Source organism: Cherax quadricarinatus, chromosome 68 (genome assembly GCF_038502225.1).
Source record: "Cherax quadricarinatus isolate ZL_2023a chromosome 68, ASM3850222v1, whole genome shotgun sequence".
Lineage (NCBI taxonomy): Eukaryota > Metazoa > Arthropoda > Malacostraca > Decapoda > Parastacidae > Cherax > Cherax quadricarinatus.
In genome coordinates, this window is record NC_091359.1 from 14,372,282 (window position 1) to 14,387,236 (window position 14,955).

Genomic DNA, 14,955 nt, shown 5'->3' on the forward strand with positions numbered 1-14,955 from the left:
TGCAGGAGTCTTTTTCATGTCCATATTTATAACATTTCAAACATTGAGTTACGTGGTGATAGTTGATGGAATAGAGTCAGGTGGTATGCGAATAGTTTTTGCCAGAATTCCTTTTTGGAAGAGTCTAGAAGCTTCGTCAGGTGTGTAGCAGCATATTTTAAGAATGTTGGAGTTAGGAGGTCTGTATATGTCGTCTATAGCGACCTTGTTCCTAGTGCTGATGTCATTTATGAGGTCTGTTTTATTGTTCTCATAGGCAGTAAGGAGGGATGAGTCAACTTGTTTTGCAATTACTGTGCTCTTGGCACGATGTTCTGGGCTCCATTAGATGGAGAAGCCGGCATCTTTCAGTTTCTGTCGGGTTGCAGTCGCTGTATAGATGCCGTAAGAGAGTTTGTCAAGGATAAGTTTGAAGCCTGTTTCTGTTTTGTATATTCCTGACTGAGGTGTTTGAGTTATGTTGTAGAGCGTGTCCCTAGCTGATATAGAGTGGTGGCCCTCTTTGGAGTACTTAAGGAGGAGAGTGAAGGAGGGCTCCTTACGTGAGGTAAGGGATGGGGGGCGAGAGCTAGAGAGAGACGTCGGCATGGGAGGGGGAGAACCTTGCGGTTGTTCCATCGTGACAATTGATTTTGGGGCAGGGCAGCCAGTCATACTGGCTCAGATAAGTATCGTGTGGCGTCAAGCGTATGTTCTGGTGTGTGTACCTGCCAAGATTTGGCGTCCTGTGCGGTAATCACCTGAATTCAGCCACAGGCACCGTTTGAACGAATACTCCCACCGACGCAGGAGCAGGTTCGCCCGGTCCAGAAGAGAAGAAAGGTGGTTAGAGGAGAGAAAGGCGTTGGTGTTACCCAAGTGATGTAGTCTCGCCGATCCACTGTGTGGGTATCTTTAACCACCTCAGTGGAGTGGGTTCGACTGGTCTCTCGGGAAATTACGACGCAAAAGTATTCTAAACCCTTGTCACACACAAAAAAGATATTGGTTAAAAAAAAGAGCTGTCTAATTCTCAGAGACGCTGACACAACCGAACATGGTAAGAGGATGTCAGTATGTCAGGATTACACATACACAAAGTGCAGAGGTGTGGTGGTGTTGCACTGTAACAGCAGACGTCACCCAACAGGTTGAGGTGGGAAGACTTCACCCAGCTGCAAGAGTGCAGAGGCCAACGGTCTGCCCTGAGGCAGGCAGCTAGCGACGCACAGAATCCTGGAGCCAAGATGAAGAATTTCCAGAAATCAACCAATCAGGCAATGTTTTCTTGAAACAAGAAAATCAATGCTATGTTCCTTCAACAAACAGATCTATAGCTTCTTCCAGCAAGGAGATCGCAATGCAGCCAATCAGGAGTAAGCAGAGCAAGCAGCCAATCAGGAGTAAGCAGAGCAAGCAGCCAATCAGGAGTAAGCAGAGCAAGCAGCCAATCAGGAGTAAGCAGAGCAAGCAGCCAATCAGGAGTAAGCAAAGCAAGAAGCCAATCAGGAGTAAGCAGAGCAAGCAGCCAATCAGGAGTAAGCAGAGCAAGCAGCCAATCAGGAGTAAGCAGAGCAAGCAGCCAATCAGGAGTAGGCAGAGCAAGCAGCCAATCAGGAGTAAGCAGAGCAAGCAGCCAATCGGGAGCAGGTACGTGTGTCCAGTGCGGAAGCTAGCAGAGGAATGCTTCCTGACCTTCTGAAGAAATTCTCAAATTCACCAAAGACTTAGTCACAACCTCGGATGTAGCAGATCCAACACCACCAACAACTAGTGACGTCACTCCATCAACGTCCAATGAGAAGCCTTCACCGCCACCACTTCTCCTTGAAACCGACCAATCAGAAGCCTTGCCACCAGAAACATCTTCCTATTCGTCTACTGAAGATGACAACGAATATTCACTTCCACCTTCAACATCACCTAACAAGAAAAACAGCAAAAAAATCATCATCTCACGACTCTCGACATGATAACGATGAAGATAACAAAAAATATACTTCATGGAATGGAATCAACTTCTACACTACAGAAAAATATCATCAAGATATGCTGCTTCCTGAACTTTATTCTCACCTCATTAAAAAGAAAGTCAAATTTACCATCGATTCTTCCTGCTCAGCTAGAACTCTTCGTACAATTGAACTTTCTACTATTCTAAAGGCCAATGTAGACCAACTAGAAGCAGAAGATTCTAGCCCAAAACACTTGCTGACACGTATAAATTTGCTCCCTCTACAACGTTTTAAACGTCTTGAAAACGGAACTGAATCGTAAAACAACGCCATGACTCCAGGAAACCACCAAACCTCTATGAACTGACCAATCAACGATGAGCTCCTTCCTTGTCGCCTGCAGCCGCCTATCATCATTCAAGTTGCAGTAATCATCCAGCAAGATGCAGCCAGCACCTGCTGAGTTCCTGTTGCCTTCTACGTCGTCTTCGTCAGTGTTTCTGAAATACATTTCCATCTACGCCTCCAGTACTTCGGTACCACATGTCCCAAAGTGGTCGGGCCACTTGCCTTGATTCCTCCTCTTCCCCTCCTTCCCATCCTTTTCCAGTTATTTCCATCCTTCCTTATCCTTCTTCCTTCCCATCTTACGACAGCTCTCGTCGTCTTCGATTCGATTCGATTCGAACAAAAATGTTAACAACAATAATAATAACACATTACACCAAAAATAATAATAATAATAATGTGTGAGGTAATGTTTTTGGGTTCAACTGTAGCCTCTACATTTATCACTGACTGTAGTATCTTATGTGTTTCTCTCTCCAAAGGAAGAATAACTGTAGGTATCAAATGATTTAGATAAAGAAAAACCGGATATCACATTGGAGAGAGGGAGTATGGAAGAAGTGAATGTTTTCAGATATTTGGGAGTTGGCTTGTCAGCGGATGGGTTTATGAAGGATGAGGTTAGTCACAATTGATGAGTGAAAAAAATTGAGTGGTGCGTTGAGGTATATGTGGAGGCAAAAAAGTGTTATCTATGGAGGCAAAGAAGGGAATGTATGAAAGTATAGTAGTACCAACTCTCTTATATGGGGGTGAAGCTTGGGTTGTAAATGCTGCAGCGAGGAGACGGTTGGAGGTAGTGGAGATGTCCTGTCTAAGGGCAATGTGTGGTGTAAATATTATGCAGAAAATTCGGAGTGTGGAAATTAGGAGAAAATGTGGAGTTAATAAAAGTATTAATCAGAGGGCTGAAGAGGGGTGTTTGAGGTGGTTTGGTCATTTAGAGAGAATGGATCAAAGTAGAATTACTTGGAGAGCGTATAAATCTGTAGGAGAAGGAAGGCGAGGTAGGGGTCGTCCTCGAAAAGGTTGGAGGGAGGGGGTAAAGGAGGTTTTGTGGGCGAGGGACTTGGACTTCCAGCAACCATGCGTGAGCGTGTTAGATAGGAGTGAATGGAGACGAATGGTTTTTGGGACCTGACGAGCTGTTGGAGTGTGAGCAGGGTAATATTTAGTGAAGGGATTCAGGGAAACCAGTTATTTCTATATGGCCGGACTTGAGTCCTGGAAATGGGAAGTACAATGTCTGCACTCTAAAGGAGGGGTTCGGGATATTGAAGTTTGGAAGGGTATGTTATATATGCTTCTAAACTGTTGTATCTGGACGCCTCTGCAAAAACAGTGATTATGTATGAGTGAGGTGAAAGAGTTGAATGATGATGAAAATATTTTCTTTTTTGGGGATTTTCTTTCTTTCTGGGACACACTGCCTCGGTGGGAGACGGCCAACTTGTTGAATATATATATATATATATATATATATATATATATATATATATATATATATATATATATATATATATATATATATATATATATATATATATATATATATATATATATATATATATATATATATATATATATATATATATATATATATATATATATATATATATATATATATATATATATATATATATATATATATATATATATATATATATATATATATATATATATATATATATATATATATATATATATATATATATATATATATGTCGTGCCGAATATGTAAAACTGGTCAATTAGCAAGAACTCATTTAAAATTAAGTCCTTTCTAAAATTTTCTCTTATACGTTTAAAGATATATTTTTTTCACTAATGTTGATGTAAAAATTTATAGTTTTGCACCAAAAGGAACTTAGAAAACTTACCTAACCTTATTATAACAAGAACAATTTATTTTTACCTAATGCAATGTGAGGGAAAAGTTCAATAGATAGGAGTAGCGATATAGTAACGATAGTTTCATTGCCGGCTACTTGTTAAGGTAGGGTAAGTCCAGCTCCCGCTATCCCCCCCCCTTTTCCCCCTCCCCGAAAGTGATAGTTTGCTTGCCGGCTACTTGTTAAGGTAAGGTAAGTCTAGCTCCCACTATTCCCGCCTTTTTCCCCCCACCCCGAAAGTGATAGTTTGATTGCCGGCTGCTTGTTAAGGTAGGGTCAGTCTAGCTCCCGCTATCCCTTCCCCTCCTTCCTCCCCCCCCGAAAGATGACGTGTGGGGCTCCGTGTCATATGGGTTTTTCGATACATGGATGGGGTAAGAATGCTCAAGTAGGCTGGTAGTACGTATAATATATATCGGGAAGTATGGAAAGCGCCAACAGCCGACCTGCCTCTCTCTGCTTGCTATCTTGACTGACTCACAGTGCCTATGGGTGAGGGGGTGTTTGAAATCCTGCTATGGTCAGCAGCAATATGAATACAGTCAGTGATTCATGCAGAGACGGTTGGTAGTGAGTCATCTACTGGTACACTGGTTACTGGTAACTGGTACTAGTACTGAGAGCTCGGCGACGCTAACGTATGTCGTCCCGACATACAACTAATACAAACTAGAGACGGCAGGTGTACGGCTTGGGCTGATTCTATACAATGTCAAAGTACACAACAATTGAATATTATAACATACATAAGTAGAATATTGGAATGGAAGCTTACGTAACTGAAACTGTAATGCAGTACAAGGTATAATATAGCACAATTCATCGAATGAAACTCAACGTTGAGATTACACAATAGAAGTTATAAAAAAAATTTGATCGATCGATCTGTATTCATGTGATCTACGGATTCTGAGGAAGGAATATATACAAAGAAAGAAGTGTTTAACAGAAAGGCAGATTCGGTGCACTCAAATCTAGACTGTTAACTCTCAGAATTCGGAGAGAACGTGAACACACACAAAAAAATTCTTGAATACTGATAAGTTGATACTGTAATTATTCATCTATACAGGTTATTTACATTTAACCCCAACTCTGCTAGGGTGAGATTGACATATGCAGAATGGGTGTCATCTCTGGGAGGATCAAACTCTGTAGCACTGGCTAACTCATGCTGTATTTGAGGCAAATCTAAATTGGTAGTTACAAATGATACTTGAGGATTTCTCAATACCTGTCGTGTACGTAGGGAATAACGACATTCAGGTTGATCGTCTGACTGAGTATCAGAGGTAGAGAGTACAGGATCAGGAGGATTGTCAGAGTCTGTCACATTAGTCTGGGTTGGAACATCATTATCATCACATACTAACTTCATATGATCTAAATGCGATTCTTTATACTGACCAGTACTAATTTCTCTAACCTTATACTTATTACCAGTGATATGTTCAACTACTCGTTAAGGACCAACAAACTTTTGATCAAGCTTAGGCATTGCAGACGTTTTGTTAAAGTTAGTCAGCATAACTCTCGAACCTTGATTTTGGATGGCGTCGCTCGAGTGTTTGCGACTCTTGTAAATTCTGCTGTTGATTTATGAAGTGTTTCACGGATTCTTCTAAAAACACTTTGAGCTAAACTGGTACGAGTTGCTATGAAATCATCAGGGTTGTAATTTGGTTTCGGATTAGAATATAGCAACTCATAAGGCAAACGTTTATCTACACCATACAATGCATAAAGTGGAGTGTCACCTATAGAAACATTGTAAGCAGAATTTATAGCACACTGCACATCAGGTATAACTTCATCCCAAGTTTCACTGTTGGGATTGATAGTGGCTCGCAAGACATCAAGTACTTTTTTATTGGTACGTTCCACTAACCCATTGCTGGCAGGATGATGAGGAACAATGGTGGATTTAGAGATCTTGTACAAGGTGCACAATTTTTCAAGAATCTCATTACAGAATTCACCACCATTATCTGTTACTAGGGACTTAGGGGTGGTATGCCTGCAGATAATGCGTTCTTTAAACGCTTTAGCTACTGTCTCGGCAGTCTTATCTGCAATAGGAACTCACAATATCTGGTGAAATGGTCTACCATAACACACAGATGTTTGTTGCCTTGGAGGGAACACTGGAAATTAGTTAACAAATCTAGCGCAACTCTTTCCCAAGGTTCGTTAGTGGTTGGATACACTTGGATTGGATTAGGACCATTAGTATTACCTTTATGTTGCATGCAGACACTACATTTCTTAACATACTCAGAAATATCAGTTGCCATACGAGGCCAAAAGTATTTCAGTCTGGCTTGTTTTACTGAACGATCCATACCAGGGTGTGCAACACCTGGTACATCGTGAACTAGCTGTAAGGCTACATTCACTAGTGACTGTGGAATTACTAACTGGTATACTCTTCTGCTAGGAGTACCCAACTCGGCTGTTCGATACAGTAATTCCTGGTTCATGACAAAGTCACTGATGGGTGCTGGTGGCTTCACAGTCAGAATAAGATCTTCCTGGAGCAGGAATCGAATCACACCAGACCACATGGGATCTATTCGTTGAGCATTCTTTACATCCTCAGCACTAAATGGAGGGTCTGCAGTTACTATACTAACATGTCGCGATAAGGCATCTGCGACTACATTTGACTTGCCAGGTAAGTGTTCAAAGGTGGGATTGAACTCTTGGATAGTCAAGGTCCATCTGGCTAACCTTCCAGTAGGTTGTTTGTTCTGGAATAAAGGTATCAGTGGAGCATGGTCTGTCAAGACATGAACAGAGTACTGATAAATAATGTCTCGGAAGTGCTTTAAAGACCATACTATTGCTAAAGCTTCTTGCTCAGTTACTGTATAATTACGTTCAGCCTTCGCAAGGACTCGGCTAGCAAATGCAACTGCGTTGTACTTGCCATCGGTCTTCTGAGCTAGTACGGCACCTATGCCAATTGAACTAGCATCAGTTGTCAGATAGAAGGGCTTAGAAAAATCTGGAAATTTCAAAATTGGAGCAGATGTTAGCTTTTCTTTTAAAGTTTGGAATGCTCTTTCTTGACGGAAGGTCCAAACAAAAGGAGCATCTTTCTTAAGCAACTCAGTTAGAGGAGCAGCTATGGAAGAAAAAATTGGCAATGAAAGGTCTATAAAAACCTGCTAAGCCCACAAAGGATCTTACGGCATCAGCAGTTTTGGGAGTTGGAAAATTTAGTACTGCAGTTACTTTACTTTGGTCAGTCGTAACCCCTCTAGGAGTGACTACGTGACCAAGAAACTTAATTTCTGATCTAAAAAATTTACATTTAGACAGTTTGATCTTTAAATTGGCTTCTTCAAGCTTACCAAGTACTACATCAAGTCTTTTCAAGTGCGTATCCACGTCTTTAGACATGACGATTACGTCATCTAAGTACACCATAAGTGCAGTACTTATGAAACCTCTAAACATATTAGTCATGAGCCTTGAGAACGTGATAGGGGAGGATCGTAATCCAAACGCCATATGGAGGAAGTGATAATGACCTGTAGGAGTGGAGAATGCAGTTAGCTCTTGGCTGTCCTCGTGAAGAGGGACTTGCCAAAACCCTTGTAACAAATCCAGGGTTGAAAAGACTGTTATCTCCGATATTACGTAAAAGATCACCCAGTACAGGAAGTGGGAAGCGATCTGGGATAGTTTTCGCATTTAACTTCCTAAAGTCAATCACTGGGCGCCAAGTACCATCCTTCTTAGGTACTAGGATCAAGGGTGCATTCCAAGGTGAATTGCTAGGTGCAATAACTCCATCATCAAGCATTTGATTGATCAATTCTTCTGCGACAGCAACTTGTGAATGAGGCATTCTGTACGCAGGTATATAGATGGGTCTAGTACCAGGTTCAAGTGGAATACGATGGGACAATAAGTTCATTATACCCATCTTCTCACCTGGTAAGGCAATGGCTTTACGACGTTTGTTCAACAGAGTCAACAAACGCTTGACTTCATCTGGGAAGTCAGTGGGAGCTAAGTCTTTCTCCTCAACTGGTGGAACAGATTGATCCGGTGAAGTGGATGAGGTCTCCCCGGTAGAAATAGCACCGACCCACTGGTCAGGTGACAACTCATCCTCTACCTGAACAGGGTAAGGATAGTGAACAAGGTCAACAAGATTGGTATTTGCTCTGAGACGAACACTGTGACCAGAAGTGTTAGCTAGGAAGAAATGGATCTTACTATCTCTTACAACATGTAAGGATGGTTAGGAAGCAGTGAAGAAAAAGTGAGGGAAGTCCGACCTCTGACACGCAGGTGTGAACCAGCTACTCCACTAAGGGAGGACACATGAGTCGGTTCTACGAGAAGGACATGTCGTAACTGCTTATCCCTAAACAAACTAGACCTGATAATATTGACTTGCGCACCAGAGTCCATGAACAAATGAACGGGCGCATTATGAACAGATGCTTGCACTATAGGGCCTATGGTTGCATTGGAAGTTATGTGCAAAAAAAAGGTGGATTGTCATCAGCAAAGATTTGTTCCACTTCATCCCCAAAATCATCTACATCAGAGACATGTGAAGCAACATCATCAGCAGGATTGTCATTCTCGAGACTTCTTAAGGCTTCAAAGGAATTGTGAACGGGGATGGTGTACTCATTATCACCTACTGTCACCATAGGACGGTTTGACTGGGGCGCTCGAATTCCCCCGAATTGGAAGAATGAGCCTTGTTCTGGTTATTTTGAGAACCACGGTGTCTGTTTCCTCTACGGGTTCTGCGGTTGGAACGGCCACGGAAAGACCTAGAGTACTGAAGGTTGTAGAGAGCATTGCACTCAGATGTGTCATGTCCATGTATTCTATGATAAGTACAGTAGGGAAGATCTGACTGGTACTCATCATCAGCACGACGCCTCTTAGGGTGACTATCAGGACAATTAATTGCAATATGGCCACGGAAACCACAGTTGTAACAAGTCCGCTGACTATGGTTACTGAATGTACTATGAATACTACGAGGTTTATAATGACTCTGTACACTGGTCCTTGTAGATCGCTGAGATGGTTGACGACCACGATTTGTCGCTGTGGCACAAACAAGAGGTGGTGCAGACTGAGGCATAGGTGTGAAATTACTTTTGATACATGGGAAAGTACCCTGGGGGCACAAGGAACGTACATGATTTAGGGCTGTAAGGGGTTCCATTGTCACAGTTGGGGGACTAGCCTCATAAGCACACACGGAAGCAGGCGGCATTAGTTCTTTGATTGCTCCAAAAGCTGCTATTTTAGCAAACGATGCTGTGGATGGTTTATCCTCGTCAGGGACAAAAGCTGAGGACTGGACAGCATTGATAAATGATGATAAAAGTTTGTCTAATCTAACAGCAAATGCACTCAACGATTTATTAGTCATGGGTGTAGCATTCACTAGTTCCCTAAGAACGACATATGGATCAGCTGTTTTTACTGGTACGAGGAAAGAACGAATCAGTTCCTCATATTGTGACCACTTAGTAAGATTCCTGAAGTCTCGCATATCAAGGAGATCAACAACGTGAACAGCGGCAGGGGATCGATGAAGAGCTTCTTTCGCAAGTCTGATAAGACTTTCCTCAGAAGGAGGACCGTCAGCTAGAGCATTAACACGAGAACGAATGGCAGTAAACCATGCTTCAAGACTATGTACATGGCCATTGAATAAAGGTAACACATCAAGGGAATCACGAGTAAAACTGTAGTGTCTCAGTGTCTGGGTCGGTCTGTCAGTCCATAAGGAACTATGAGGACTGATGACAGCAGCAGCAGTAGCCTGAGAGGTCTGAGTGTCGACATTCACTAAAGTATCACTTGACGGTATGTGAGACATAATGGCAAAGAAGTTGCACGAGAACAAATAAGGCAAAAATAATGAACAATAAAAATGATATAAAATGTTAAAATTAAAGTAAAAGAGATGTAACTAATTCTGCAGAAGTAATAAAAAAAATGTCTAAGATACACTGCAAGAGGAAGGACAACTCAATGTAAAGGACTGCTGGACAAGATAAAAAAAAATACATTGAAATTTACAAGTAAAAATATTACTGGAGACTGAATTAAATGCAAAAGGAGCTGTCTGTACTCTTGCTAATAAAGAAATTAACTAATAAAACTGTAAATTAATGTAAAAAGTATAAAATAAAATCACTAAATTGTATGCAAAGAGAGATAACTGGGAAGTTTAAATATTTTCTAAGAATGCATAAACAAAATTAAAATATAATACAGACAATGTCAGGAAAAATAATAAAATGAAAAACAAGACTCAAACAATAATGAACTGAGAATAATAATGTCAATAAAAGAAAATAATTCACTGCAGAACAAGTGCAACAAAATAAGGCGCAGAAATAATCAATGCAGCAATAAAAGTTACACTGGGAAAATGTAGGTTAAATAATAAAATAAAAATATGAAGAAAAACTGATTGAACACTTTAACTCTTAATTGTAAATTAGACAAAAGATTTTACTCAGAGTAAAGAAAACACTTTACGTTAAAAAAGTAATTGAAATTACACTAAGAGTGAATTTGTTCAAAGAAATATGAAAAATATGAATAAAAATAAAACAAGAAACAAAACTGGAAGTGTAACACTTACAAGTGGCGGGGCTCACAACACTTATAAGTGGCGGGGCACACAACACTTACAAGTGGCGGGGCACACAACACTTACAAGTGGCGGGGCACACAACACTTACAAGTGGCGGGGCACACAACACTTACAAGTGGCGGGGCACACAACACTTACAAGTGGCGGGGCACACAACACTTACAAGTGGCGGGGCACACAACACTTACAAGTGGCGGGGCTCACAACACTTACAAGTGGCGGGGCACACAACACTTACAAGTGGCCGGGCACACAACACTTACAAGTGGCGGGGCTCACAACACTTACAAGTGGCGGGGCACACAACACTTACAAGTGGCGGGGCACACAACACTTACAAGTGGCGGGGCTCACAACACTTACAAGTGGCGGGGCACACAACACTTACAAGTGGCGGGGCACACAACACTTACAAGTGGCGGGGCACACAACACTTACAAGTGGCGGGGCTCACAACACTTACAAGTGGCGGGGCACACAACACTTACAAGTGGCGGGGCTCACAACACTTACAAGTGGCGGGGCACACAACACTTACAAGTGGCGGGGCTCACAACACTTACAAGTGGCGGGGCACACAACACTTACAAGTGGCGGGGCACACAACACTTACAAGTGGCGGGGCACACAACACTTACAAGTGGCGGGGCACACAACACTTACAAGTGGCGGGGCACACAACACTTACAAGTGGCGGGGCACACAACACTTACAAGTGGCGGGGCACACAACACTTACAAGTGGCTGGGCACACAACACTTACAAGTGGCGGGGCACACAACACTTACAAGTGGCGGGGCACACAACACTTACAAGTGGCGGGGCACACAACACTTACAAGTGGCGGGGCACACAACACTTACAAGTGGCGGGGCACACAACACTTACAAGTGGCGGGGCACACAACACTTACAAGTGGCGGGGCACACAACACTTACAAGTGGCGGGGCACACAACACTTACAAGTGGCGGGGCACACAACACTTACAAGTGGCTGGGCACACAACACTTACAAGTGGCGGGGCACACAACACTTACAAGTGGCTGGGCACACAACACTTACAAGTGGCGGGGCACACAACACTTACAAGTGGCGGGGCACACAACACTTACAAGTGGCTGGGCACACAACACTTACAAGTGGCGGGGCACACAACACTTACAAGTGGCTGGGCACACAACACTTACAAGTGGCGGGGCACACAACACTTACAAGTGGCTGGGCACACAACACTTACAAGTGGCGGGGCACACAACACTTACAAGTGGCGGGGCTCACAACACTTACAAGTGGCGGGGCACACAACACTTACAAGTGGCGGGGCACACAACACTTACAAGTGGCGGGGCACACAACACATACAAGTGGCGGGGCACACAACACTTACAAGTGGCGGGGCACACAACACTTACAAGTGGCGGGGCACACAACACATACAAGTGGCGGGGCACACAACACTTACAAGTGGCTGGGCACACAACACTTACAAGTGGCGGGGCACACAACACTTACAAGTGGCGGGGCTCACAACACTTACAAGTGGCGGGGCACACAACACTTACAAGTGGCGGGGCACACAACACTTACAAGTGGCGGGGCACACAACACTTACAAGTGGCGGGGCACACAACACTTACAAGTGGCGGGGCACACAACACATACAAGTGGCGGGGCACACAACACTTACAAGTGGCTGGGCACACAACACTTACAAGTGGCGGGGCACACAACACTTACAAGTGGCGGGGCTCACAACACTTACAAGTGGCGGGGCACACAACACTTACAAGTGGCGGGGCACACAACACTTACAAGTGGCGGGGCACACAACACTTATTCACTTATTCATTTTTTTTAGTATATTCTTACAACAAAATCTTGCTGTGACTGATACGACAAAAATTGCTGGCAAAAATAATGGTACACAAGTCTGCAAAAAAATTAGAGGAATGAGACACTGCTGGCATACGAAAAAAAGGTATACATAAATAAATGGATAATTTGGTATACTGGGGTGAATATCACTGCATGAACTACAATGACAAATACTGGAGAATACAATGCTGAAAGAATACAAGAAAAAAAAATGAATTACTTCACACGGAGTGACTGACTGGTACACTACACAATAATACTTACTACAGACAGAGAGTAGCATAAAAAACACAGAAAAAAAGATATGAGATGAGTGATAACACTGAAAAATATTGCAAAAAAATAATGAGTCAAAGAAACACTGAGTCTACACTGAAAACACAATGTTTAGAGTACACAAGAAATTCACTGTAAATGTCTCACACACGCAAATGTCTTTAAATCCAAGAAAAATGTCTATAAACAGAAAATTATCACTGGAGTCTGGAGTAGTAGACGGAGTGACTGGTGATGAGGGGAAGGTTGTCCTGCGGGTGATTACGCCTCCTACACTCACACTGTCGTCGGAAGAAATCCGCTTTCTCGGTGAACTCACATAACTGGCTTTATCGTTGGCGCTCAGCTACAATCTCTTGACCAATTATGTGAGCCAAAACAGTACTAGGACCCGGTACATCGGTGGAAAAAGAAAAACTCCACAGGTAGATGAGGTGGGTGGCGGGTGGTGGGGGCAGCGGGACAAGCTGGCCCTGTGTGCTCTCACTGCCACGCACTTCTCACCACGCACAAGGTGGCTTAACTAAATCACAATGCCACAGGGATGATGAAGACCACTCTTACCAGCATCCAAGCACAAGCTATACATGAAACAATACTTCAGAGGAACTTGCATGGCTTACTTCTCTCTCTCAGCAGGGTTAGAAGCTGGGTTGGATGACTGGCTTAACCCACGAGAATGGCTGACTGGAAGACGTGTAACAATGCACACAGCATGAAGGAGCAGGTGGATGACAGGAGACAGGCTGGATGGTAGGCTGAGGTAGGCTGACTAGCGTTCACTTCCACAGTCTGGCTTACTGACTGGCTTAATTGCAAAATCCGGGTCAACCCCTCGGAAATTGAAGCAATTAGCACACGAACTAAGCCAGGAAGCTTGAAAAACTGCTGCAACAGGCTTGCAGGCTGGAGTACACAGGGTGGTGGCTGAGACGGTTCACCTCTGACCTGCTGGCAACCCACAAACAGTCTTCTAACGTCTGAAATACCCTTAAATCCACGCCCACACCGGTGCCACCATTTGTCATGTGGGTTTTTCGATACGTGGATGGGGTAAGAATACTCACGTAGGCTGGTAGTACGTATAATATATATCAGGAAGTATGGAAAACACCAACAGCCGACCTGCCTCTCTCTGCTCCCTATCTTGACTGACTCACAGTGCCTATGGGTGAGGGGGTGTTTGAAATCCTGCTATGGTCAGCAGCAATATGAATACAGTCAGTGATTCATGCAGAGACGGTTGGTAGTGAGTCATCTACTGGTACACTGGTTACTGGTAACTGGTACTACTACTGAGATCCGGTCCAAACAGTAATCACTAGACTCACAGCTCCCAGCACTACTGTAAGTACATGGCTGCCTTGTATTCTAGTGGATTTATTGGTTGAAAGCTTCACTTTTGACCAATAATAAACTTAGTCCTTTCAGTCTTGCTCTAGGTTGACTATTGTAATGATCACCACGTCTTTTAGGTATTGTACTTATCATGGAGAGTGATTTCTTAAGCAGTGGGTAACCTGTCTATCTTTCCAGCTTGGATGACAGAGAGGGTCACCTGCCAATCAACGAGTAGAATTGAAGGAGACGGACTAATGTCCTGGAGACATCCCCTGTTGTATTTACTTGTCTGTGCATATGTATGAAGAATCAGGACGTAACCCCTCATCATTGCAGCAGTACAAAACCTGATTTCCTGTCATCAGGAGAGATTATTTACGGCCACAAGAACGAGCCAGTGGGTTGTAACCAACACCTGCGACACCCCTCCCCCCCCCATCATCAGCAACGGCTACGATTTCAACCACACTCAGTGTCACCAACACCAGACACCCAAGTTCTATTTATATTAGCGTTGAATTCAGTTATCATTTATATTTTTCATTTTTCATTTTCTTTAATGTAGGATTAATATTTCATATTTAAGTGTTTTATATTTTCTAAATAATAAAGTGTTTATGTTTATGAGTTGTT